Consider the following 26,054-nt stretch of genomic DNA (forward strand, 5'->3'; position numbering starts at 1 on the left):
AAGCTAAACTTGGTCATATGATGTGGATGCCCCGGTAGGAAAGCATAGATTCAATGGCTTTCATACTGGGAAGTTGGATGCGTGTGCGACACTCGCAGAGCATGTGCATCAGATCCTAGTGGTCCTCTATGATGCGCATTGGATTAGACCATGGTGGTGTAAGCCATGCATCCTCCATGATGTTGCAAGAGAAGGAGAAGTAAGGTTACCATATTAGGGAGCTATCTACGAAACAACTGAAAGAGAAAAATTAAGTAAAAGACATTTGCATAGTAGATAAGTCACTTCATTTTTATTTATTTTTTGGGATTGGTTTCAGAATACTTCTAATGAAATTCAGAACAAAACACCAAAACACATTTAATATGTCTATTTCCTACCTTACCAATATATTTTTTTTAAATACAGTGGGACCTCGGTTTACGAATTTAATGTGTTCTCCGGGATGTTTCTTATTGCGAAAAATTTGTAAACCGAACCGCGGTTTCCCATAGGAATGCATTGAAAACCAATTAATCCATTCTAGAGGTCAGAAAAAAGTCAAAATGAGCTGGCATGGAAACTAACCCACAATGCAGAACACACAATAAAAGGCATGCAAAAGACAACGCTCAGCTCCTACCTTTCCACAGCTTGAGAAATGCACCAAAAAGTCCCAAAACAACTGCAAACAATTTCCAGAATGGCTCCAAAACCCGATGCAAAAGCCGCTCCAACACCTCTAACACCACTACACTCAACGTGGCGAGGCTCCAGCATGCAGGGAACGGTGCTATAAACCTCCCAGGTGCAATGCATCCTGGGGAAACTTGCTTGGTATTGCGAAAAAAAATGTGTAAACCGAGGCATTATTTTCAATAGATTTATATTTCAATGGATTTATATTTGTAAACCAAAAATTATGTTAACCGAGTCGTTTGTAAGCCGAGGTCCCACTGTATATGGAAAAGTAAACATAAAAATCCTGAGGAATGAGAGTTTCCCATGAAGCACTGCATAACACAGCAGCTTTCAGCTTCCCTGCCATACCTTCAGATGATGTTATGCATTAGTTGCCCAGGTTGCTTCTTCATCTGACAGTAAACATGGAGACACTGTATGCCAGAAATACCTTTCCAATTCTAGAACCTAGTCAAAGCAGCCCTTATAAAGGCATAATTACTAAGAGGATTTATTAAATATGTATTGGGTAAAATTCTGCCAAAAATAATTTAAAGAACAGCTTAATTTCAGGAACAAGGCGGTTTGACTGAATCTTGTAAATTAAGAGAGATTCCTGAAAATTAATCAAATGCACCAACAGACACAACAATGGTCCAATCAGTGTACTGCAAAATGTAAACATAATGTAAATTTATAAAAAAAAATATGTATATACATTGCAGTACACTGATTTGAGCATTTTTGTGCCACTTGGTTCACAGATCACATGAGAAAAAGTAATGTTATATATGGATTAAATTTATAAAATATAAATATTTTTTTTTCCTTTGAAGGTCACTTCCCCTACTGATTTTCCGCTAGCCATTAAGAACCTTTTTTTTTTTCATTAATCATCTCCTTTTTTGACAGCTAGGGTGAAAATCAAAATCGCAAATATAAACGAACATGCTTGGCCATTGTACTTTTCGTTTGTTTCGTGATTCGGCCATTTTTCAATTTGGAGAATAAGAATGCCAATGATCATCCAATTGGACCAAATTTAGATACACTGAAAAATTAATCTGCAAGTCTAGTACTAGGCTGGGCCTAAGGAGAGCTAGGAGGTGATATGATTCATCTGTGAACACTGTTAACTGAAGCAGCTCCATGGGATTTATATTTAAACTAATTACCAAAGTGACCCTAATGCTACATATATGTTTTCCTTTTTATTTTTATACAATTTTAACAAAATCACATATCACATATTATTTCAGTCACATCCATTTGACTGTGTATTATCTTTATCCATTTATGCCCGGTTTCCATACGCTAGTTTTCATGATTTTAGTTTTGATATTGTTTTTAATTACTTGATCAAAAGTTGTTTAATGCACTGGTGGTTTTATTTCCTGTTCTTATAAAAATATCTTATTTACAGATGTCCAATTTGAATGCTACTGTATACACATTAAATATTTGTAGGCGCTTGCTTCATCTAGTATTGAAACGCCTGATCATGTCACTGCTCCTATTGATCTCACTCTTAATTAATCAAGAGACATTTGGCAACCTCATCACTCTGGTTCCTGGCACATGGCTAACAATGAAAATGTCTTAGTCTATTGATCTCAAGGTCTTTGGAAATTACCAATAAACTAATTTCAACAAGATATCTATTCAGACAACATATGGATTAAACTAGCCAAACTAAAATAATAAGAAACACATGACTCGAGAAAAGAAACAACTGTTCTTAGATCAATACAAAACCCCTTAAGGACCAAACTTCTGGAATAAAAGGGAATCATGACATGTCACACATGTCATGTGTCCTTAAGGGGTTAAAGAAATCACTTTAAATTATGACAATATCAAGACATGATACATGCAGTGCACTATTTAACATAAGCTCAGGAAAAGGCATTGAGCTTGAGTAAGCACCCACTCACACAAATGTAATTACTCTAGAAATTCAGCCATATATCATGATAATATTTAAATCCTTCATAATCAGCCACCGAATCTCTGTTTTACCCTGCTCTGCCTCCTCCCCTCTCCCTGCACTCGCTATAAGTAATGTACCCTTCTATCCACCCACAAAATTCTCCTTGTCCTTTCCTTCTTCCACAGAAAGCAGGTCTATTATCCATATATCGTATTCTTTCCCCCTTTCCATGAACCCTTTCTCCATCCCAAACCAATCATGATTTGCATCATTTTATTCCTCTCTCCTTTTTTGACAATTAAGTGTGACACGTGGGCTATTCCATGTAATTATAGTTGTAGTAACAGAGGAAATGAAGTGAGTAGAAGATTGACTCTTTACCCTGTTACCTTCTGTAGTCCTCTAAAACTGTCACTGTGTGTGTCTTCCATTAAATTTAAATGCACATTATTTTTCTGTCCTTTATCCAGATCAATACATTAATGGTAAGTGGAGTGATGAAGGATGCAGATACCATCTGTACCTGACTACAGTGACAAATTGAGTTTTAATCACAAAGTGTAGTCATAAATGCAAAGCCTTGCAATTATATCAATGTACCCAAATTCTGCTTTGTCCAAATCAAATTTCATTACATTTTAGCAGTAAGATTACTATTCTTTGGTTGTTCCAGAAAGGCTACTGCTTCTACTGGAGATTGACTGTAGAAAGAAATCGTAAAATAGCATTCTTAGAAAAATATCAGTTAGATAATTGCAGAAGAGCAGAAAGGTAAACCTAAAAGTGTGGTGATACTTCCTATGTACATGTAGAAACAAATGACCGATTTACCATGTGAACAATTGTGCTTCTGAAATGGCCACAATGTATATATAATACATTGTTGGAGCAGAGAATTAATTTTTTACCAGCAATGAATTAAGTTAGTTTTGCACTGTAGTGTAAGGAGAAAGATGCTAAAAAAAAAGTAATTAATAGAAGGAAAAAGCATGATTAGAAACATATTGGATTTAGGTAATTACAAACTAGAGAGATTATAGTCTGATCAACAGATTGTAATGGCTTGTATAGGCTCTTACTCAGTAAAGACAGGCCTAACACAAAAGGAGATGTAGCATAGATAAAGAGCAGTGAGACATATTTCCAGTCCTTCAAATGGCCCAGCTTAAAGGACCACTATAGGCACCCAGACCACTTCAGCTCAATGAAGTGGCCTGGATGCAAGATCCCTCTAGTTTTAACCCTGCCACTGAAAACATAGCAGTTTCAGAGAAACTGCAATGTTTACACTGCAGGGTTAATCCAGCCTCTAGTGGCTGTCTCACTGACAGCCACTAGGGGCCGCTTTCGCGATTCTCACTGTGAAAATCACAGTGAGAAGATGCTGATGTCCATAGGAAAGCATTGAGTAATGCTTTCCCATGGGCGTTTTTAATGTGTGCATGGCTCTGTCCACGCATGCGCATTCGGCACCACTCGGGAGCCGACGTCAGAGGGGCAGGAGAGGTCACCAGCGCAGAGGGAGCCCGGCACTTGATAAAGGTAAGTGGCTGAAGGGGTTCTAACCCCTTCAGCCCAGCGGGAGGGAGGCCATGAGGTTGGGGGGGACCTAAGGACTACATAGTGCCAGGAAAAACTAGCTTGTTTTCCTGGCACTATAGTGGTGCTTTAACATGATAAACTTAGATGAGGTGAAATGTAAGATATCCTAAAGGGTTCAATCAGAAAACAAGTTAGAATGCCAGACACATGCATAAACCAAAACCTAGACATGGTCAGAAATACCATAGAAGATACCTGCACATAAATGGAAAAAAAAACAACAGTAGTTCAGAGGAACTTTCTATTGACTTGCTAGAACCACAGAAGAGAGGTATATAAATATCTAAGGTGTTTTAAATAGGCTGGAGTTCAAATGATATTTAGTCATCAGTCAAGTGTGTCTACTCTTTCTACTGAATGTAGCTGTGGTGCTTAGTGCCTCTAATAGTCATCAGATCTTTCTGGGAACTATAAGAAACTCTGTGGGAACCTGCAGCATGCTGAAGGAGCTAACCACTGTCAGCACCTTGACAAAGACCTAGCAGTGCACTTAAAGAAAGCAAGAATGAAGGATGTTTCAAACATTTCTGTCAAGGTAACTTAATCAGAGCTGCTGATTATTCATAAATCACAGTAATAACCCACTGAAACTGGAAAACAAAGATGAAAAGAATGTCTTTATTTGTGAAGTTATCTCTTTTCATCTAAATATCTCCAGTGATAACTCCACTGATGTTTAGTCAAAATAATGTTTGAGTGTACGCACCTAATTGTTTTATTTTTTTTATGATAATTCCTTGTAAAATGCTTACGTAGCTCTACGGAGCTCATGATATTTGATTTGTTGTTGAGTTGTTCATCCATTTTTATTTCTTAATGACATCCAAGAACCAATCGATTATTAACTAATCTTCAGTTTATTTCACTATTGATTTTATGTTTTGTTTTTAGTTACAACGGTTATTGAGGTATTATAAGGATAATAATCAATATAATACACAGTGAAAATCAGTGTTATATGGTGCCATTATTTTTCCACAAGAAGCATAATGGATAATGCTATGGATACGCATAATATCATTTGAAGATATTTACTTTCTTTGAGGTTTGACAAATGGAGATAGTTAGACAGATATTCAACAAACACATCACATACTGTCGTCTAAAGGGTATGAATTAGCGAAACAGAATTAATGGCAGCTGGAAAGTTTGTTAGCTGTCTGTAAGCTATTTGTGTGTCTGATCTTGTTGCTTGTGGTGCCTTCAGTGTGTGATGTAGAATGCAGATTAAGAAAGCTTGATTTTCTCATCAAAACGATTAAAAAGAATGATCAATGTACATTGATTTTCAAAAGGAAATTTGCATTCACAAAAATATGCATTCTATGCACTAAAGGCATTTTGAAACATTTCAGAGCATGCTCGTACACCACACGCATACCATACACATTTAGATAAGTCAAATATGATTTTTATTTATTTTACTGTCTCCAAAAGAGACAAAAATGTACAGGGAACGCACAAATACTAACTTGGAGGGGGAAATAGTGACTGTGCTTTTGCACCTTATCTTTAATAGTCCAAGATACCGCATTTTTGGCTCTCTTTGAATTATACTTCATCAGAATTTTCTTTTAGCATTTTCCCTTCAATTATGCAGTCACTGTATTTTTCTGTCTATCTCTCTCCCTTTGTCACGGTGGGCTAGATTCTACTGTAAAAAATCAGCATATATCTGGTAATTAAAGAGCAATTTGCACATACATGTCAATTGAAAACTTGTTACTCACTTAACAGAGTTAAGTATATCTCTTGTAATAGAATCCAGACATGAGTGGGAAGAGAGGCAACCAGATCTGAGCAAAAATATAAAGAGTGGAAAATTATAGGTGTTTATCAACCACCTTTAACCCTTTAACGGAGGCATTTGTCCAAGTTCTAAGCCAAACAAAAACTAGAATTTGTTTTTGTTCCACTGGAATTAAAGGGTTTATCATTAGCCACAACATTAAAACCACTGACAGATTAAATGACTAAAATTGTTTATATCATTGTAATGGCCCATATCAAGGGGTGGGATATATTGAGCAGCAAGTAAACAGTGTACTTCTTGAATTTCATGTGTTGGAAGCAGGAAACATGGGCAATCAAAAAGATCTGGTGCGACTTTGGCAAGAGCCAAATAGTGATGGCTAGACGACTGGATCAGGGCATCTCAAATATGACATGTCTTGTGTGGTGCTCCCAGTATGCAGTGGTTAGTAATGAAGCACAACAGTTGAACCTGTGTCAGAGTCATGGGTTTCCAAATTTCATTGATGCACAAAATGTATGATTTTGATGCCCAATTAATTTTTCCTGTGAATTTGTGGAACCCTTTGACATAGTGTATAGTGTTGTCCATCCTCACCTCTCTTGCTACCCTTTTTTTCTCTCATTATTAACATATGCTTCCAGTATTTTACTGTTTAGAAGGTCAGTCCAATATGACTTTTTAACAATTCTGGAAATTATAGTTTTTGCATCTCCACAAATATGGATGCAAGTTTCAAATTCCAATTTTGCAATTTCTGAATTTTGTCATTTCATAACAGTCAATGAGAATGATAGCAATATATATGCAATATAGTTTCCAATTCCATACTCCAGTCCTGTGGGCTCCTAACAGTGCTGATTTTATGGTTCACACTGTGTCGAATTGACATACCAGTGACTCAACCTTTTAGATTACCCGAGCAATGCTTCTGCGGGGAGTCACTAAATGAAGTACACTCTGAGGGCTGAAGAAAAAGAAACAGACAAGTAATACCATATATTCTCCCTGATGACCACATTTAATTAACAACTAATTGCTGCACATAACAGGAAACTGCTTAGTAAGAATTCAGAAATAAATAGCAGTTGTCAACAGGCTGTTTGATTGGCAGCCTTAAATGACACCCCAAACACTAAAAATGCCCCTTCCCCCTTAGATGGGTTTAAATGCTCCCCTGTATCACACATATTCCTTCTTTTAATTAAAGCTACAGAGATATGCACAAATCTTTCTAAATATAAGTATACCTCCTCGGTGAGAAAGTTATATTGTATTTTATGAATACAAGATCTTATGTACAGTAGATGGTACATGTGTCACCCCCAGAGGTAACTGAGTTACTTTAAACAATACATTTGTTTCTTTGCTATTTAGGCATTTGGACATGATCAGTAGACTTAGGGCAAAGAATTGGGCCCCCATTGCTTTGAGGGTGTCATATACAGGTGATACTCGAAAAATGAAAAATACTGTGCAAAAGTTCATTTATTTCAGTAATGCAACATACAAGGGGAAACTAATATATGAGATAGACACATTACATGCAAAGCAAGATAGGTAAAGCCGTGATTTGGGCCCCTTTTGCAGCAATTACTGCCTCAATGCGGCGTGGCATGGAAGCTATCAGCCTGTGGCATTGCTGAGGTGTCATGGAAGACCAGGATGCTTCAAAAGCGGCCTTCAGCTCTTCTGCATTGTTCGGTCTCATGTCTCTCATCTTTCTCTTGGCACTGCCCCATAGATTCAGGTCAGGTGAGTTTGCTGGCCAATCAAGCACAGTAATCCCACGGTCATTGAACCAGGCTTTGGTGCTTTTGGCAGTGTGGGCAGGTGCCAAGTCCTGCTGGAAAATAAAGTCAGCATCCCCATAAAGCTCGTCTGAGGAGGAAGCATGAAGTGCTCCAAAATCTCCTGGTAGACGGCTGTGTTGACCCTGAACTTAATGAAGCACAGTGGACCAACACCAGCAGATGACATGGCTCCCCAAATCAACACAGACTGTGTAAACTTCACACTGGACTTCAAGCATCTTGCAGTGTGTGCCTCTCCATTCTTCCTCCAGACTCTGGGTCCTTGGTTTCCAAATGAGATGCAAAAGTCGCTCTCATTAGAAAAGAGGACTTTGGACTTTGGACCACTGAGCAACAGACACGTCTGTTTTTCTTTAGCCCAGGTAAGACGCTTCTGACATTGTTTGTTGTCCAGGAGTGGCTTGACAAGAGGAATACGACATCTGAAGCTTATGTCCAGGATCCGTCTGTGTGTGGTGGCTCTTGATGCACTGACTCCAGCCTCAGTCCACTCCTTGTGAAAGTCCCCAACACTTTTGAATGGCCTTTTCTTAACAATCCTCTCCAGGCTGCGGTCATCCCTGCTGCTTGTGCACCTTTTTCTTCCACACTTTTCCCTTCCACATAACTTTCTATTAATGTGCTTTGATACAGCACTTTGGGAACATACAACTTCCTTTGCAATTACCTTTTGAGGCTTTCCCTCCTTTTGGAGGGTGTCAATGATGGTTTTCTGCACAACTGTCAGGTCAGCAGTCTTCCCCATGGTTGTGATTCCTACTGAACCAGACTGAGAGACCATTTAAAGGCTCAGAAACCCTTTGCAGGTGTTATGGCTTACTTGGCTGATTAGAGTGGTACATTGTGAGCCTAGAATATTGCACCTTTTCATCATATTCTAATTTACTGAGATTGTGGATTTGGGGTTTTCATGAGCTGTAAGCCATAATCATCGCACTTATGACAAATCACGGCTTGAACTATCTTGCTTTGCATGTAATGCGTCTATCTCATATATTAGTTTCCCCTTTTACGTTGCATTACTGAAATAAATGAACTTTTGCACGATATTCTAATTTTTCGAGTATCATCTGTATCTATACAATAAAAAAGTACAAACTGCTCGATTTTTGGTACCTGTGTCATGAGTAAAGACCCCTGCTCTATGGATCCAAAACTAATAATAAAAAAAAAAAATAAAGCTCCAGCACAGTCTTCCCAAATGAGAGGCAACCTTTTGACACTATATGTGTCTTTATCAAGCCATCAATGAAACACATTTCACCTGAAATTACTGAGAGCTTTATTTCTGTAAATATATACATTATTAGACTCCCTTTCAATTTATATTGGGATACGGCAGCCCACCTGCTCCTTTTAATTGTAATTGACTGTTGCACTTTCACTGGTGAATAGCATATCAGTAATTATTACTTTCATCAGACTCAATGAAAAAAACGTTTTTAGAACTAATCTCTGAACATTGATTTCTGTCTCTTTTTTGTTTGTTTTTTTTAGTGTCAAATCATGTGATTTTTTTTAGAAATACGAGATAGCAAAAAAATTCATATATATTTTTTGTGCATGTCAGATGGCATTTAATTGAGCCCTGTCTTAAAAGGAAAATGGCTTCCAAAGGTGTTTTCATATCCTTCTAAAAGTAAAATGGTTAAAGTACAAAATCCGAAATAAGTAATGACGCTGAGGATGCCGTATGAATCTGGGCTATGTACTGTGCTTGAAAATTCTTCCCTGTAACAATGCGATCCAGCAAAAAGTGGGTGCTACTTGGCTCCCAGCTACACACTACACTAAAGCACCACATATTGGGCCTATCCCAGAGCTTGGACCTTTTATCACAGGCATCAGAGGCCAGACTGCTAATGTAGTCTCTTGGTGGGGGAAAGTCATGGAACTAAACTGCAAATATTTGTTCCAATAACATTTTCTTTACAGACAAAGCTTTGACAAAGCATGTTACAGAGTGTTCTGAGTATGTCTATTTTTCACAGTGGAGCATTAGTAAAGTGGTTGTAGTTGGACTTTAAATCCTGTCATGTTTGGCCAGCTGGTAAATGACTGCATAATATATCTGACAGATCATCCTTCATATGTATATCGCAGTTTAGTAGAAAGGGGCCCTGACAGGGCTAGGAGGGCATAGGTGGAGCAGTACCAGGATTGGTAGATAAGGGATAAGGGGTGGGGGCATATGTAGCGGTACCCCTAGTAGTGGAAGGGTTTCACTGCCAGAGATATCCTTTAACCAAGAGTGAGAGGTGCTTTAGTGATTACAGAGTCATCCGTGAGAGAAACAGGAACAGCTCTTACGAGAGCTGGTGATTTGTGATATAGCGGTTCCTTACAATAAGAGACAGAACTCAGTATTGAGGGTGAAGAAGTTTGAAGTTTTAATGGTACAGGTTTGCTTTATAAACAATTCCTCAGGCCAGAGGAACACCCCCTGGACCTGACGGGGCACCGAATTACAAACTGTACAGACCAATAAAAACAATGTAACAATGTGTGGCACTCCCACATACAGCACACAATCCCTCCCCTTTGTGATATAATTAAAGTAGCTAATGTATTAACTTAATTATCCCCAGGCAGAAAAACACATTTTTACACAAAGTATCGAAAACACCCCAAAACACAACCTATCCCCATAAAAGTGGCCCTGATGTGATCAGAGCAGGGTTTCAGGAAATTCCTGGAAGTCTCTTTTGACCGACAGCAAGCATGGTTTCAGGCCCAAAACAGTTTCAGAGAATTAGTCTGTGTGGCCGCTCTATTTAAAACATTCGAAGTACCGTTTACCAAACGGAATGGTGAATGGCCATAGTAAATGTGTGTCCCTTGTTCGTGGGTTTCCACTCACTGAATGCCGTTCGACTCCCGTTTGAATAGTCTACGTTTTCTGGAAGGTAACAGTGCAGTTGCGTGTCCGATTTGAGTTCCATGAACTCGACGACAAACCACTGCTGAACATGTTCGACTAAATAAGATGGCCGCTGCCACGTGTTCGGGTGAGTTTGTGGAGATTGTCTTGCTCCTCCCATTAGAGGAATACATTGACATCAAGGATGATGACAAAAAAGACGCCAACAAAGAGGAAGAGGAGAAGAAGAAACGGTACCGGCTGAGGCCGTTTTGCTAGTGTCTTATTTGGGATCTGGGAGGCGTACCGAATGTATGGTGGGCTCGTGTGGTGGAAATACGACTAGCAATTTCAGCAGCGGCTGGTGGCTAACCCGGGTATGAAGCGGGACCGGATGGATCTCCCCCTATAGATTAAGCTGATGATGGCTCAAAAGGTGCCTCCCTTCCAGCAAGGGGCTGGAAGTGGCCAATACACTGCATCAGACGCATTTCGTCTGCTGGATCTTTGCTGAGGGTCAGTGCAAGTGGGGTACAGACTGTCGGTATGCCATGAGTGTTCAGGCTGCGAGGGGGTGGGGGCGCCCACAGCCTGCTAAGATGCTTCAAGAAGGGAAAAGGAGGGTTGCTGGGGTGTCTGCGGCCGTGAGTCCAGGGCCCGTTGCCGCTGGGCACAATGTCGGTGAGGCTAGGAGAGATGTTACCATGGCTAAACCATTATGGTAACAAAGGTGATGCGAAATTACAGAGGTCAGGTTTCTTATATGGGTTTTTTATCCCTTTCTGGGACAGGGAAGGGGTCGGGGGTTACGTAATTTGAAGTCTGCATTGGAATTTCTTGGAGTGGTACAGGACAAGTTGATGAAGGAGGTGCAGTTGGGTAGGATGATGGGTCCATTTCCGTACCCCCAGCTCGATGAGCTGCCGCTGTGCCCGCTGCATATTGTGCCCAAGAAGGAACCAGAGAAGTACAGTTTGATCCATCACTTGTCTTACCCGCGGGGGTCGTTGGTTACTGACGACATAGATAGAGAGCTGTGCTCGGTCCCCTACGCATCATTTTACAAGGCAGTCGAATTGGTTAGGAGCGCCGGATGTTATGCCCTTACGGCGAAGGTGGATGTGGAAGTGGCGTTCCTACTGCTACCGGTCTGCACTCACTGGGTTGCAGTTTCAAAGGGCAATGGGTTGTTCTATTTCGTGCTCAGCACTTTCTTGGAGTGGGTGGTATGGCAGGAAGCGGGGAGTCGCTCAGTGGTCCATTACTTGGACGACTTTCTGTGTGTGGGTCCTGAGGACTCATCATTTTGCCTGCATCTCTTGCGTGCCTTCAGTGGGTGGCCAGGTTATTTGGGGTCCTGTTGGCGGGGGATAAGACGGAAGTACCCACGGACTGTATTTGCTTCTTGGGGCTGGCAATTGACTCAGTGGTGGGCGAAAGTTGGTTGCCTGAGGACAAGCTTGAGGTACTTCAGACTGCGGTGGGGTTTGTCAGGTCAAGAAGAACACGCCTCGGACATTGCAATCTTTGCTTGGCAAACTCAACTTTGCTTGTCGGGTGATTCCCACTGGGAGGAGTTTCAGTAGAGGGCTGGCTCAGGCTATGGCGGCAGTGCGGTCGCCACATCATTTTGTAGAGGCGACTGAAGCCATGAAGGAGGATTTGGTGGTTTGGGACATGTTTCTGGCAGACTTTAATGGCACGGTGTTGTTTCGGGAACTGTCGAAATCAGTAAATGACTTGGAGGGTTCCTGTTTGGACGCACTATTAGGGTTTTCATTCGATTTGCTCAGGAGGGCCTCGTCGCCAGCGGTCGTTGACAGGCACATGGCGGTGGGGGGACCTGACAAAACACTTCATTATTAGACAGGCTCTGAAGGGTTTCCGCAGGGGTCTGAGTGTGCCAAATGCGCCTAGACCCATTCGACTTTTGGGTGATCTGGTTCGGGTTTTGCCTGAGGTTTGCTTTAGCACCTACAAAGCACTGCTATTTGGGATAGCGTATCGCATGGTGTTTTTTAGGGTGTTTTGGGTGAGTGAGCTGGTTAGTGCCAATCCTGAAGTTGGGGGAAGCATGCAGTGGAGCGACATCTCGGTGGCTGCGGACAGGGTGATCATTCATTTGACCCGTTCAAAAGCAGATGTGCAAGGGAAGGGTAAGGATATACACCCTATTCCTATTCCAAATTATTATGCAAATGATATTTTTCTTATTTACCTAAATAATTGATGTAAATAACAGTCTCAATAATTCTCATGTTATCAACTATTTAGAGTACAATTCAAATTTTATTGAACAAACCTCCTAAAAATAACTGTATTTGTAAAAACTTACAATGCACTGTTCCAAATTATTACGCACAGTAAGTTTCAAAACACTTTATAGGTTGTAAAGAACTGAAAATTGCCATTTGTTGTGTTTGCAGCATATTTCCTGAATTCAAAAACGATTTCAATCAAAATTATAGAAAACAAGAAATCACAAACTCCTGATTAAGGTGAATGTGTGGTGTCTACCAGATATCCAAAATAGGGGGTAACCCTGGTAAACTTGAAAAAAGAAAAAAAGGGATGTACTAAGGTTCTAACAAGTAGACCCTAGAACATAACTAGGATATCTGTAGAGATTGGTCTAAATACGATATAATGAAAATAAAAAATAGCTTTATTGAATAAACAGACTCCTAACTACTAATTCAAACACATAAAGGTGAATCCCAGAGGGGAGCTATAAAAAAGTTCAAATTGCCAAAATAAACCTGTGGAGCCATGAACAGTGGAAAGTATATCCCTAAGGAAAGTTAGCTTGTGGCTACTCCTATCTAGAGGGTACAAAACCCTTCTAACAAGGTAAATACTAAACCCCTAGCGCATATAAATACAGAGTTGCAGAATATCTGCTAAAAGGGTAACAAGGTATAGCCAGTATAACAACTTTAGCGCTTGCATAAGGATTGCAACAATTGCAAAAAAAGAGAGAAAAACGCTCAAAATTAATGAAGGACTGGACTTAGGAATTGTATACCCTGGTAGGGGTGTACACTGAGGATATACCAGATGAAATCTAGCTAAATAAGCAAAATAGCAAAGTCCTCAGATAGAAATGACTTCATTATGGCTAGTACTGCAGAAATCTCAATCCTATAGGTGTTATAGATCTCAGAAAACGGACCCTATAACTAAAGAGATGGTAGCACTAAATAGAGGTGCCCCTTACTCAATCCTGCAGGTGCTGTAAAGAGATTCTAGCACTAAATGGAAGTCCCCCCCCCAACTAGTAGCAGACTGCGACCTAGAGGCTCTAAATCCGAGCTGGCAAAACCCCCATAAATAAAGACCCCCCAAAAAAAAAACGTGCTTAAATAAATCGTGCTGAGTGAAATTAAAATGGCATAATGCCTAGAGCATGATGCCTAACGCGTTTTGGCGCTGCTGAAGCGCCTTTGTCAAAGGCAGAATGAACCGTGCTGACTTCTGCGTGTTCTTTTATACCTGAAGGGAGAGCTTAGCCATCCAATCGCTGTTGATGGGCGGGTATGCGTTCGAACCAGAGCGAGGCTTGAAACGCAACGTGCTGACAGAAGCACTTCCCATCCGATTCTGCCGCCCCTTCAATTACATCCTCGACGAAACTCCGCCTAATAGGTTGTGTATATGAAGTCAGTACTAATCCTGAGTGTTAAACCTTTGGTCATGTTACCCCATACTTCACTTAAGGTCCTGAAAATTCGGACCCCTGAGTGATCCAAGAAAATATACACAGAAAGTGGGGTTGGTTTATTTGAAATATTATCATACAGGTGACTGATGTGACACTAACAGGAGTCTTATTCTGGTTCATTACATTTGTAGAATATTGGGAATTTAAATTAAAAAAGCAAACAAAAATCATTATAAATAGTAAAGCCAAAACATTATTATTGTTACTGGTCCTTCTCTAGACATTAGCCCCTTAAGACCGCAGCCAAATGTACAAGTTGTTAACCAAAAAAAATGTAAACAAACCACAGATTTTGACTATATGTCTGTTCAACAATAATTTACCTCTTTCATATTAAATGCACCCACACTTATTATATATCATTTTATTCAGGGGAAACAGGGCTTTCATTTAACATCAAATATTTAAGTATGGAACATAACGTAATATGAATACAATATAAAAAAATGAGAGAAAATAAGATTTTTTTTAAATGTTCTTAGTTCTATGTGACATTCTAACTGTGATGTCATAATACTGTTTCCTTTTACTGCAATAAAATACACATATTTGTATTCAGTGATGTCTCACGTGTAAAACAGTACCCCCTATGTACAGGTTTTATGGTGTTTTGGGAAGTTACAGGGTCAAATATAGCATGTTACACTTTTCAGTTTTTTCACATTGAAATTTGCCAGTTTGGTTACGTTGCCTTTGAGACTGTATGGTAGCCCAGGAATGAGAATTACCCCCATGATGGCATACCATTTGCAAAAGTAGACAACCCAAGGTATTGCAAATGGGGTATGTCCTTTTTTTTTTAGTAGCCACTTGGTCACAAACACTAGCCAAATTTAACGTTAATATTTGTTGGTGTGTGAAAAATGCAAAAAACTAATTTGAAAGCCAATTTTGGCCAGTGTTTGTGACTAAGTGGCTACTAAAAAAGACTGAACATACCCCATTTGCAATACCTTGGGTTGTCTACTTTTGCAAATGGTATGCCATTATGGAGGTAATTCTTATTTCTGGGCTACTATACAGTCTCAAAGCCAACGTAACCAATCTGGCGAATTTCATTGTGAAAAAACTGAAACGCAAGCCTTATATTTGACTCTGTAACTTTTGAAAACACCATAAAACCTGTACATGAGGGGTACTGTTATACTCAGGAGACTTTGCTGAACACAAATTTTTGTGTTTCAAAACAGTAAAAAGTATTACAGCAAAAATATCGTCAGTGTAAGTGCCGTTTGTGTGCGAAAAATGCAAAAAACGTCACTTTCTCTGACGATATTGTTGTAATACATTTTACGGTTTTGAAACACAAATATTTGTGTTCAGCGATGTCTCCCGAGTAAAACAGTACCCCCATGTACAGGTGTATAGTGTCTTGGAAAGTTATAGGGTTAAATATAGTGCTAGCAAATTAAATTCCCTATACTTTCGGCCTGGGTTGTTAGGCAGGTCCCGCAAATTGTAATTAATAAAATAACCTAAATATGTAAAATTATTACATAAATATATATGTAAAATTATTATATATACGAGTGTGTATATATATATATATATATATATATATATATATATACCGTATATACTCGAGTATAAGCCGACCCGAATATAAGCCGAGGCCCCTAATTTTACCCCAAAAAACTGGGAAAACTTATTGACTCGAGTATAAGACTAGGGTGGGAAATGCAGCAGCTACTGGTAAATTTCTAAATAAAATTAGATCCTAAAAAAATTATATTAATTGAATATTTATTTACAGTGTGTGTATATAATGAGTGCAGTGCGTGTATGAATGCAGTGCGTGTATGAATGCAGTGTGTGTATATGAGTGCAGTGTGTGTGTATGAGTGCAGTGTGTGTGTGTATGAGTGCAGTGTGAGTACAGTGTGTGTGCGTATGAGTGCAGTGTGTGTGTATATATTAATTGAATATTTATTTCCAGTGTGTATATAATGAATGCAGTGTGTGTGTATGAGTGCAGTGTGTGTGTATGAGTGCAGTGTGTGTATGAGTGCAGTGTGTGTATGAGTGCAGTGTGTGTATGAGTGCAGTGTGTGTATGAGTGCAGTGTGTGTATGAGTGCAGTGTGTGTATGAGTGCAGTGTGTGTATGAGTGCAGTGTGTGTATGAGTGCAGTGTGTGTGTGTGAGTGCAGTGTGTGTATATGAATGAAGTGTGAGTGTGTGTGATGCAGTGTGTGTTTGTGTATGTGTTGGTGGGGGTGGGCATTTTGATATATTATTAATTATTTTATTTTTTATTTTTTAATATTATTATATATTTTTATTTTTATTATTTAATGGAATTATTATAAAAAAAAAATTTTTATTATATTTTTTTTCGTCCCCCCTCCCTGCTTGATACATAGCAGGGAGGGGGGCTCCTTCCCTGGTGGTCCAGTGTCATTGGTAGTTCAGTGGGGGAAGAGGGGGGGCTGGCAGAGCTGTACTTACCTTTCCTGCAGCTCCTGTCAGCTCTCTCCTCCTCCGCGCGGTCTGTGCAGCTCCCTCTGTCAGCTCCCAGTGTAAGTCTCGCGAGAGCCGCGGCTCTCGCGAGACTTACACTGGGAGCTGACCGAGGTGCTGAACGGACGGCGCGGGGGAGGAGAGAGCTGACAGGAGCTGCAGGAAAGGTAAGTACAGCTCTGCCAGCCCCCCTCTCCCCCTGTCTGTATTATGGCAATGCAAATTGCCATAATACAGACTCTGACTCGAGTATAAGCCGAGTTGGGGTTTTTCAGCACAAAAAATGTGCTGAAAAACTCGGCTTATACTCGAGTATATACGGTATGTATATATATGTATATAATTGTTTTACAATTATTTTTATTTATATATAGGTATACATATAGTGATGTATACTTATATACTTAGGTATATACATATATATATTATTTCGTTCTACATGTATTTTGATATCTATATATATATATTAATATCAAAATACAGTTAGAATGAAATTACACACATATATATATTTTTAATTATTTCTTTTTTCTTTTTCTTTTTTTACGTATTTACATATTTTTTATTATAATATATATATATATAATTATAATTATGTATATAATTAATCAATATCCTTCTACGTGTATTTTGATATATATATATATATATATATAATTATATATAAATATAAATATTAAAATACACTTAGTGTATGTGTAAATGTGTGTGTATATATATATATATATATATATATATATATATATATACTTAGATCATATATATAATATATAAGTATATTTTATTTGTAACTTTAATTTATTTTAAACTTTAAGGGGTTAAGAGGGGAGGAGAGGGGCAGAGACAGTGTCAGCCAGTGATTTTACATCACTGGCTGACACACAGGATCAGTGATCACAGTGACTGGCTGTCACTGTGATCACCTCCTGCAGATTGCGGTAATTGGCCACAGTGGGAGTGCCTGGGTGGCCAGGCATGCCCCCCACCGCGATCTGCAGGGGGATCCTGCCTGTAGTTACATGTGTCAGCCAATAGGCTGACACATAGTAGCTCTGATCGCAGTGACAGGCTGTCATTGCGATCAGATCGCAGGGAGAGGCTGTCTCTGCATTCAGATCGCAGAGACAGCCTCTCACTGCGATCATACTCTGCTGACCGCGGTCACTGACCGCAGGGGGACTGCCTGGGGGCCAGGCATGTCCCCCGACCGCGATCTGCAGAGTGAAAATGCCGCGGCTCCATGTGTCAGCCGATTTTAAAATCGGCTGACACATGGTAAATACTGATCGCAGTGACAGCCTGTCACTGCGATCGGAAGCTGCAGACCGCGGTCCCCAGGCACAGGGGGGCTGCCTGGGGGGCCAGGCATGCCCCCCGACCGCGATCTGCAGCGGCCATGTGCCGCCGGCCACGTGGGAGGCAAGACCGCCCAGGACGTTCTATGCTGTCCTGCGGCGTTTAGAGCCGTCCAATTAAGGACGGCATAGAACGTCCTGCGGTCTTAAGGGGTTAATGAATGGGGTAAAAGAAAACCCTTCATTAAGTCCCTTTGGTGACATGGTGTCCAATTTGCTTATCCAGAAACATTCCCTTCTTCTTAAGATCAGGTCAAAGTTTCCACCTCTTTTGCCCTTATAGACACGTTCAATACCTGCAAATTTTATGGCTCTTGATGAGTCATTATGGTATTGTCTCATATGCTTGGCCACTGTCTCTCAATGATGTTATGGAGTGGACATGCTCCATTACCCTTCTCTTAAAGGGACGTATGGTCTTCCCCACATATTTCATGCCGCAACTGCAGGTCAGGAGATAGACCAAACCTGCAGTATTGCAGTTAAAGAAATGTTTTATGGGGATCTGAATTGTACCTGTGGAGTCAGATAGAATTTTGGAGTCCTTGGCCATGAAACAACATGCGACACACCTGCCACATTTATATGTGCCGTGTACCGTGAGCCAACTTCCTTTGTTTTTATTTTGAAGCTGTAAATGACTTGGGACACGTATCTCTTTCAGATTCTTAACTCTCCTAGCCGTAATTGATACTGTAGGAGATACCACATTTTTTAGATGGGGATCTTGGGTAAGGAGGGGCCAGAACCTACCAATGATTTTCTTTGCCACATCCCAACCTGCATCATATTTGGCTATGCAGCGTATCATTTTTGTAGTGTTTGGTTCAGGGATATCATCAAAAAGTTATCGTTTTGCAATGCCTGTTGGTAGGCTTGTTTCAAACATCTACCTGGGTAGCCCCGTTCCTTGAATCTTTCTCTGAGATCTTTTGCCTTTACTTTAAAGTCCTCCACAGAGGAACAATTCCGTCTAAGTCTTAAGTACTGACCTATCGGAATCCCACGTTTGAGTGCATTAGGATGAAAACTTTCCCACTTTAACATGCTGTTTGTGGATGTGGGCTTCCGATACAGAGTGGTGACAATTTCCTCATTATCTGATATGGTGAGTGTACAGTCCAAGAAATTCAAAGAGGGATTTCCCATTTCTGAGGACAATTTGAGGTTGAGAGTATTCATGTTCAGATTTCTCACAAAGTCTAGGAATAGTTCCCCGGTTCCAGTCCATATTATTAGTATGTCATCTATGAAGCGTTTCCATAGAAAAACCTTATCCCTGTATTGTGAAAACGCTTCAGAGCTTACAACTTCGTTTTCCCACCACCCTGGTGGTAGAATGTATTCTGAGAAAGGAAAAAATTGTGTGTAAGTATAAACCTTAATAGGTCTATAACAAAAGTAGTGTGTGGTAGATGTTCCATTCCTCTGGATGCCAAAAATGACCTTACATTGTTAATGCCGGTCACATGGGGTATTGAGGAATATAGGGCTTCCACATCTAAACTACACAAGGTCGCTCCTTTTGGTACTTTTATACCTTTCAGACATCTCAGTGTATCCTTGGTATCTTTTAGATACGACTTTAAATTCTCCACATATGGTCTCAGGATCAGAGCTGTAGGGAAGATCCCTCCTTTCAGTCACAAGAACAAAAATTACAACAGAATATACAAAAATATCAGAATGGCATAAAGAGTCGTAAACACACTAAACTCCTGGTGCTCCTCCTACCTCTCCCAGCGCTCTTTCAGTGTTTCTTTCTCTGGTTCTGCCTCTTCTCCCCAACCCCTCTCTGTCGGCGTCCCCCAAGGTTCTGTCCTCGGCCCCCTATTGTTCTCTATCTATACTGCCTCCCTTGGTAAACTCATCAGCTCCTTTGGTTTCCAATATCATTTATATGCAGATGACACGCAAATCTACCTGTCCTCCCCTGATCTCTCTCCGCCCACCTTGACTCGTGTTTCTGACTGCCTCTCTGCTATTTCCAACTGGATGGCTGCTCACTTCCTTAAACTCAACCTGTCCAAAACAGAACTTCTAGTTCTTCCTCCCTCAAGTGCTGCTACTCCTATTGTTTCCATCCAAGTCAACGGCGCTACTATCACCTCTACCTCGCAGGCTCGCTGCCTAGGGGTTCTTTTCGATTCTGACCTCTCTTTTACTCCCCATGTCCAATCGATAGTCAAATCCTGTCGCTTCCAACTCAAGAACATAGCGCGCATCAGCCCATATCTAACGCCAGACGCGGCTAAGATACTGGTTCATGCTGTTGTTCTCTCTCGCCTCGACTACTGCAATCCCCTTCTCACCGGTCTTACATGTTCCCAGCTTGCACCGCTGCAATCTATAATGAATGCGGCTGCGAGGCTTATTTTCCTGTCCAGTCGCACCTCCCACGCCTCCACGCTCTGTCAGTCCCTGCATTGGCTTCCAGTTAGATATAGGGCCCAATTCAAAATTCTGGAGCTTGCTTACAAATCCCTACATAATGCTGCTCCAACATACCTATCCTCCCTCATACACAAATATGTCCCGTCGAGACCCCTGCGCTCATCCCAAGACCTACGCCTATCCTCTGCCCGGATCCCCACCTTTGACGCTCGCCTTCAAAACTTCTCTAGGGCTGCACCTATTCTGTGGAACTCCCTTCCCTCCTCAATCAGACTTTCACCCAGCCTCCACTCCTTCAAAAAATCTTTGAAACTCACTTCTTCATTAAAGCGTATCAATTAAACTGTCAGCAGGCTTCTCATCCCCCACCCCATGACTCCTTTCCTGCAACTGTCAAAAATGACCTACCAAGCACTCAATAAACTCTTCTCTAACAAACTATTTAATTCCCCTACTTTAACCCTTTGTGTCAGTATACCCCACTCCCTCTAGCATGTAAGCTCATTGAGCAGGGCCCTCAACCCCCTCTGTTCCTGTGCGTCCAATGGTCTGATCTCAATTATGTATCTGTTAGTCCACCCATTGTACAGCGCTACGGAATTTGTTGGCGCTATATAAATAATAAAATAATAATAATAATAATAATGTGTCCTTAGGGGGTTAAGCGATAATATTCAAGAATTCCTTGAGAAGAACATGATTATCAGCAAAAGTCAGTATGGTTTTATGAAGCACAGGTCATGTTAACCAGTTAAGGACCAAACTTCTGGAATAAAAGGGAATCATGACATGTCACACATGTCATGTGTCCTTAAGGGGTTAAACTAACTTGATTGGATTCTACAAAGAAGTAAGTAGAAGTATAGATGTGATCTATTGTGTTGCAGTGGATGTGATCTATTTAGATGTTGTCAAGGCATTTGACACACAATAGATTAGTGTTCAAACTCAAAGAAATCGGTCTAGATGAACATTCTTGTTCTTGGGTAGAACATTGGCTTAAAAATAGAGTAGAATGAGTTGTCATTAATGGTAAATTTTCAAGCTGGACAGAGGTGGCAAGTGGTGTCCCTCAGGGTTCTGTTCTGGGACCCCTTCTATTTAACATGTTTATAAATGATCTTGAAAAAAGCATTGAAAGTCATGTTTCAGTGTTTGCAGATGACACACAACTCTGTAAAGCAATACAATGTGAGCAAGATATTACTATGCTGCAGATGGATTTAGATAGACTGGGGGACTGGGCACTCAAATGGCAGATGAAATTTAATGTTGAAGAATGCAAAGTTATGCACTTCGGCATAAAGAATGCACAAGCAACGAATACCCCTAGTGGAAGCGAATTAGGGATAACAACACTCAAAAAGGACTTGGTAATTGTTATAGACAACAAACTATGCAACAATGTGCAATGTCAATCAGCAGTGGCTAAGGCCAGTAAGGTATTGTCATGCATGAAAAAGGGAATATCATTTTGCCTCTTTATAAATCGCTGGTAAGACCACATTTTGAATATGCTGTGCAATTTTGGGCACCTGTTCTAAAGAAGGAGTACAAAATTAACAAAAGGAATGGAACATATCTGCTATGAAGAAAAGTTAACAAATTTAAAACTCTTTAGTTTAGAAAAACATTGCCTGAGAGGGGATATGATAACATTATACAAATATATTCGGAGCCAATAGAAACCATTGTGTGGAAATCTTATTATACCGCAACTTCGGGGCGGCATGCAAGGGATGCATGGAGATTGATCGCTGTCGATGTAAGATGAACAGTTTAATGGGTAGCTTTATTCGGAAGCTGGGGGTTGGTAGCCAGGCACAGGGAGCTGGAGAATAGATTCCCTGGGTATTTCCGTCGAGACGGGGTGCACCTCTCTGAGGTGAGTTGGGATTTGTTGAATCTGGAATTTCAGGAAGGGCTTAGCAAGGCACTGTTTTTGCAAGGTGGCAGAGCTCAGACGGCTTAAGGGGTTAAGGTCTGAGCTTGTGGCGGGGCTGGTAAGGGGAAGGAAAAAGGGGGATAGGGAATTTGGAGTCAGAAAAGAAGGAAGGGGTAGGTAAAAAGGAGTGGTGAAATAGAATTGGGGTTATACAGTTGGTTATGGTGTTGGGAGGTTTTAAATCTGTAGGTGGCTCAGAACCTCGGAGGTGTGGGGGTATCCGGGTATACCCTCACCACTGGACTGTTAAGTAAACATTTGGACATTTTATTGGTTACGTGTTATATATTATTATATATATATATATATATATATATATATATATATATATTATTTATGGTTGTAGTCATTGCCCTATTTATTATTGGGTCTGCTAAAAAATATAAGATGACAATAGGTGGGGGACAATGACTTTTGTTATTATATATTATATATTGTGTTCAATAAAAGCTGTGGATAAGTTTTTCCCATACATAGCATTGTTGTGTCTTATTCAAGGGGGGTTGGGGATTGCTTTTCTAGGTACAGATTTACCTGCCCATATGGCGACACTGCACCTGCCATGAAATTCTCTCTGTGATATGAGGATTTCCTTTAACTCAGATTCCTAAACATTTTTAATGGTTGTCTATGTTCTTAAAAAAATATGGAAAACAATAATTCAAATAAAAAACATAACTTTTTTTGGCAACGTAATTCCCACCTCATCTCAGTTGTCAGTCTGCTTTTATATACTCTTGCTGAAATTTTGCGCACTTTGGATATTTTTTTTTTACTTTTTCTAGTATTTACACTTTTTTATGGCCTTAGAATATTGCACTTGTCTATCTGCCCTATACTCTAATAATACTATACCTTTAGAAGTCTTAAAGTAACATTTCAAGCACCTTAACCACTAAAGTATTATGTGATGGTTATTGTGGTTTAGACCCGTTCGACTAATGGTCACATCATAGGTCATGTGACTGTTTTTTAAATTAACTATAGAACAAATAAAAATATATAGCAGACACTATAGGGGCAAAAAAGAAAGGAAGAGGGACATTGAAAATGTATAAAAATAAAAATAAAAATAAAAACAGGTGTGTTAAAATCCAGAATGGCTTATAACAGGGGTGCCCACAAATTAGATCCCCAGATGTTTTAAAACTGCAACTCCCATGATGCTCTGCCATTCTAAAATCATCCTTAAGGCATGCAAAGCACCATGGGAGTTGTAGTTGGGAACCCTTAGCTTATAAAGATCTATGTGGGTGTAGCAAGATGGAGCAGCGATCCGCGCCACAGGATCCGCTCTTATGCATCTACAAAATATGACCAAAATGTAGCACTATATTGAACTGTGCCTAACATAGTAGGAGAAGGAGGGAAAAAATGAAAACAAGCATTATCAGAGCTGGGTCGGCTGATAGATGGGATTAATAAGTTGGCCACAGCTCTAAGGAACACAATTAAGTTAAAAAAATTAACTACAGAATAAAAATGTGTTCTATAGTTATTTTAAAAATGACCACATGGCCTATGACATCATATGACCGTTATATTTAAATGTTCAATGCATGTACTCTGGTATATAAGAAGTGAAGTTCCTTATGTCTGTCATACACTTGAAAAAGTATATTTATTGGGTGAAACTCATTGTGTGCTAGTTTACTATTGTATTGTTTTTATTATAACTATTATAACTATTATAACTAAAAAGTTAATATTTCACCGCTACCTCTGGACCTTCCTGTTACCCATACGGTGGGAAATAATTTTCCTTGCTGGGATATATACCAACTGCAACCTTTGGCTTGAGCAAAACCATTTTTGCTCTTAACCAAGGGAGTGCATCTCCTGTTATTTTATTTCATTTTAATAACACAGTGTACACTATATTTTATTTTCTGTTTTTATACCATGTGAGGATTTTAACCCATCCATATCTGAGAGATGAGACTGCACATATAACCAAGAGTGGGGATCATTACACTCCAGGCCTTATGCAAGGAACCATCTGAAAAGTGTGCACTTATATACAACTTATAAACTATCTCTGACATCTAACATACTACACTATATCAATGTCTCTATTTAGTTTATATTGCATATCTGAACCATACGTTATTAAACCAAGATTTCAGACATCTATCCACAGGCAGTGATTGTACCGGCCAGGCTTTACATCTAGAGCTACATCTAAGTGTATCGCTTTTTTTCTCTACCTACTACACTATATTCCCTTACTTTGTCCTTTCTTGTCATTACATATCATCTCGAATGTGAGGACCTCTTCAAGGTGCTGCTCCCTAATTCCATCTTCTCTATGCTTGTGTTTTGCTTACACTTTTATTTTGCATATAATTTGATCAATTATTATTGGCTGCTTATTAGTAGTATTGTGCTGCTTTATACTGTGCCTCCCCCCCTAACCCCCCCCCCCCCCCCCACGGGGTGTATTGACTAAGGTGTGAACTTGAACTGTGCATTTTATATATATACTTTTTTAATAGATTAGATTTTTTTATTTGTGCACCCTGTGTTACCTATCTTGTAATCTTTACTTGTCAAACTGCAGCCACTATAAGCATATCTCTGGTAAAATGCACACATTGCAATTTCTCTGACACAGCAATGTTTTATATAACCACACAAAATGGAAAGGGGCTCTTCACCAAAACCACCTCAAATATATACCTGTGGTTACCTCCAAAGGTGCTCTGTTCTTTAACCCCTTAAGGACCAAACTTCTGGAATAAAAGGGAATCATGACGTGTCACACATGTCATGTGTCCTTAAGGGGTTAATCTGTATTATGTATGAATTTTGGTGACTAAGGCAGCACCATTCATGTGAAATGTATGTTTCGGTGTGCCCCCAATTCCTTTTTGTCTTTACTATGTAAGTTTGGAATCCAGACCGGATTGCCTTTGGGGTTAAGCACCGTGCCCAGCGCCCCAGCTTCAGGGGCCTCTTTAGATGTGACGACAGATATATATTTGAGAATGCTTTGGATAGTAATGTCACTTTAATTATAACTTTAATAGGGCAGATATATGATATATGCATTATGAGTATATGCATGAAAGTACTATCACTTTAATTGTTTAGTTTTGACACTGCATTTTTTTTATTGCATTTATCACATTAATTTAAAATGTTATATATTCACAATGCTCTAACAACAGATTATTTATATACACTTCAGCTTGTTAAGAACTATTTAATTTGTCTCCCACGTTGGGGTACTGTGAAGTAGTAGAGGTCTTAAAGCAATATGGCCATATGGTGGAAGTGAATCCCCATATTTGTTTGCTGAGATAGCTGATTTTAAGTAGCCTTATAAAATTAAAAAATGTATTTTATGTGTGCTGTTGTTAATCTGTATTATGTATGCATTTTGGTCACTATGGCAGCACCATTCCTGTGAAATGCATATTTTGGGTTTGCTCTCAATTCCTTTTAGTCTTTTCCATGCAGTACAGACACAAAACGAAAAAGAAAAGTCTGTGAGCTGCTGATCACGCAACATTTCTATAGGAATTAATATTGGTCCTACATCCAGAAACCACTGGAATC

The sequence above is a fragment of the Pelobates fuscus genome, chromosome 5 (assembly GCF_036172605.1).
Source record: "Pelobates fuscus isolate aPelFus1 chromosome 5, aPelFus1.pri, whole genome shotgun sequence".
NCBI lineage: Eukaryota > Metazoa > Chordata > Amphibia > Anura > Pelobatidae > Pelobates > Pelobates fuscus.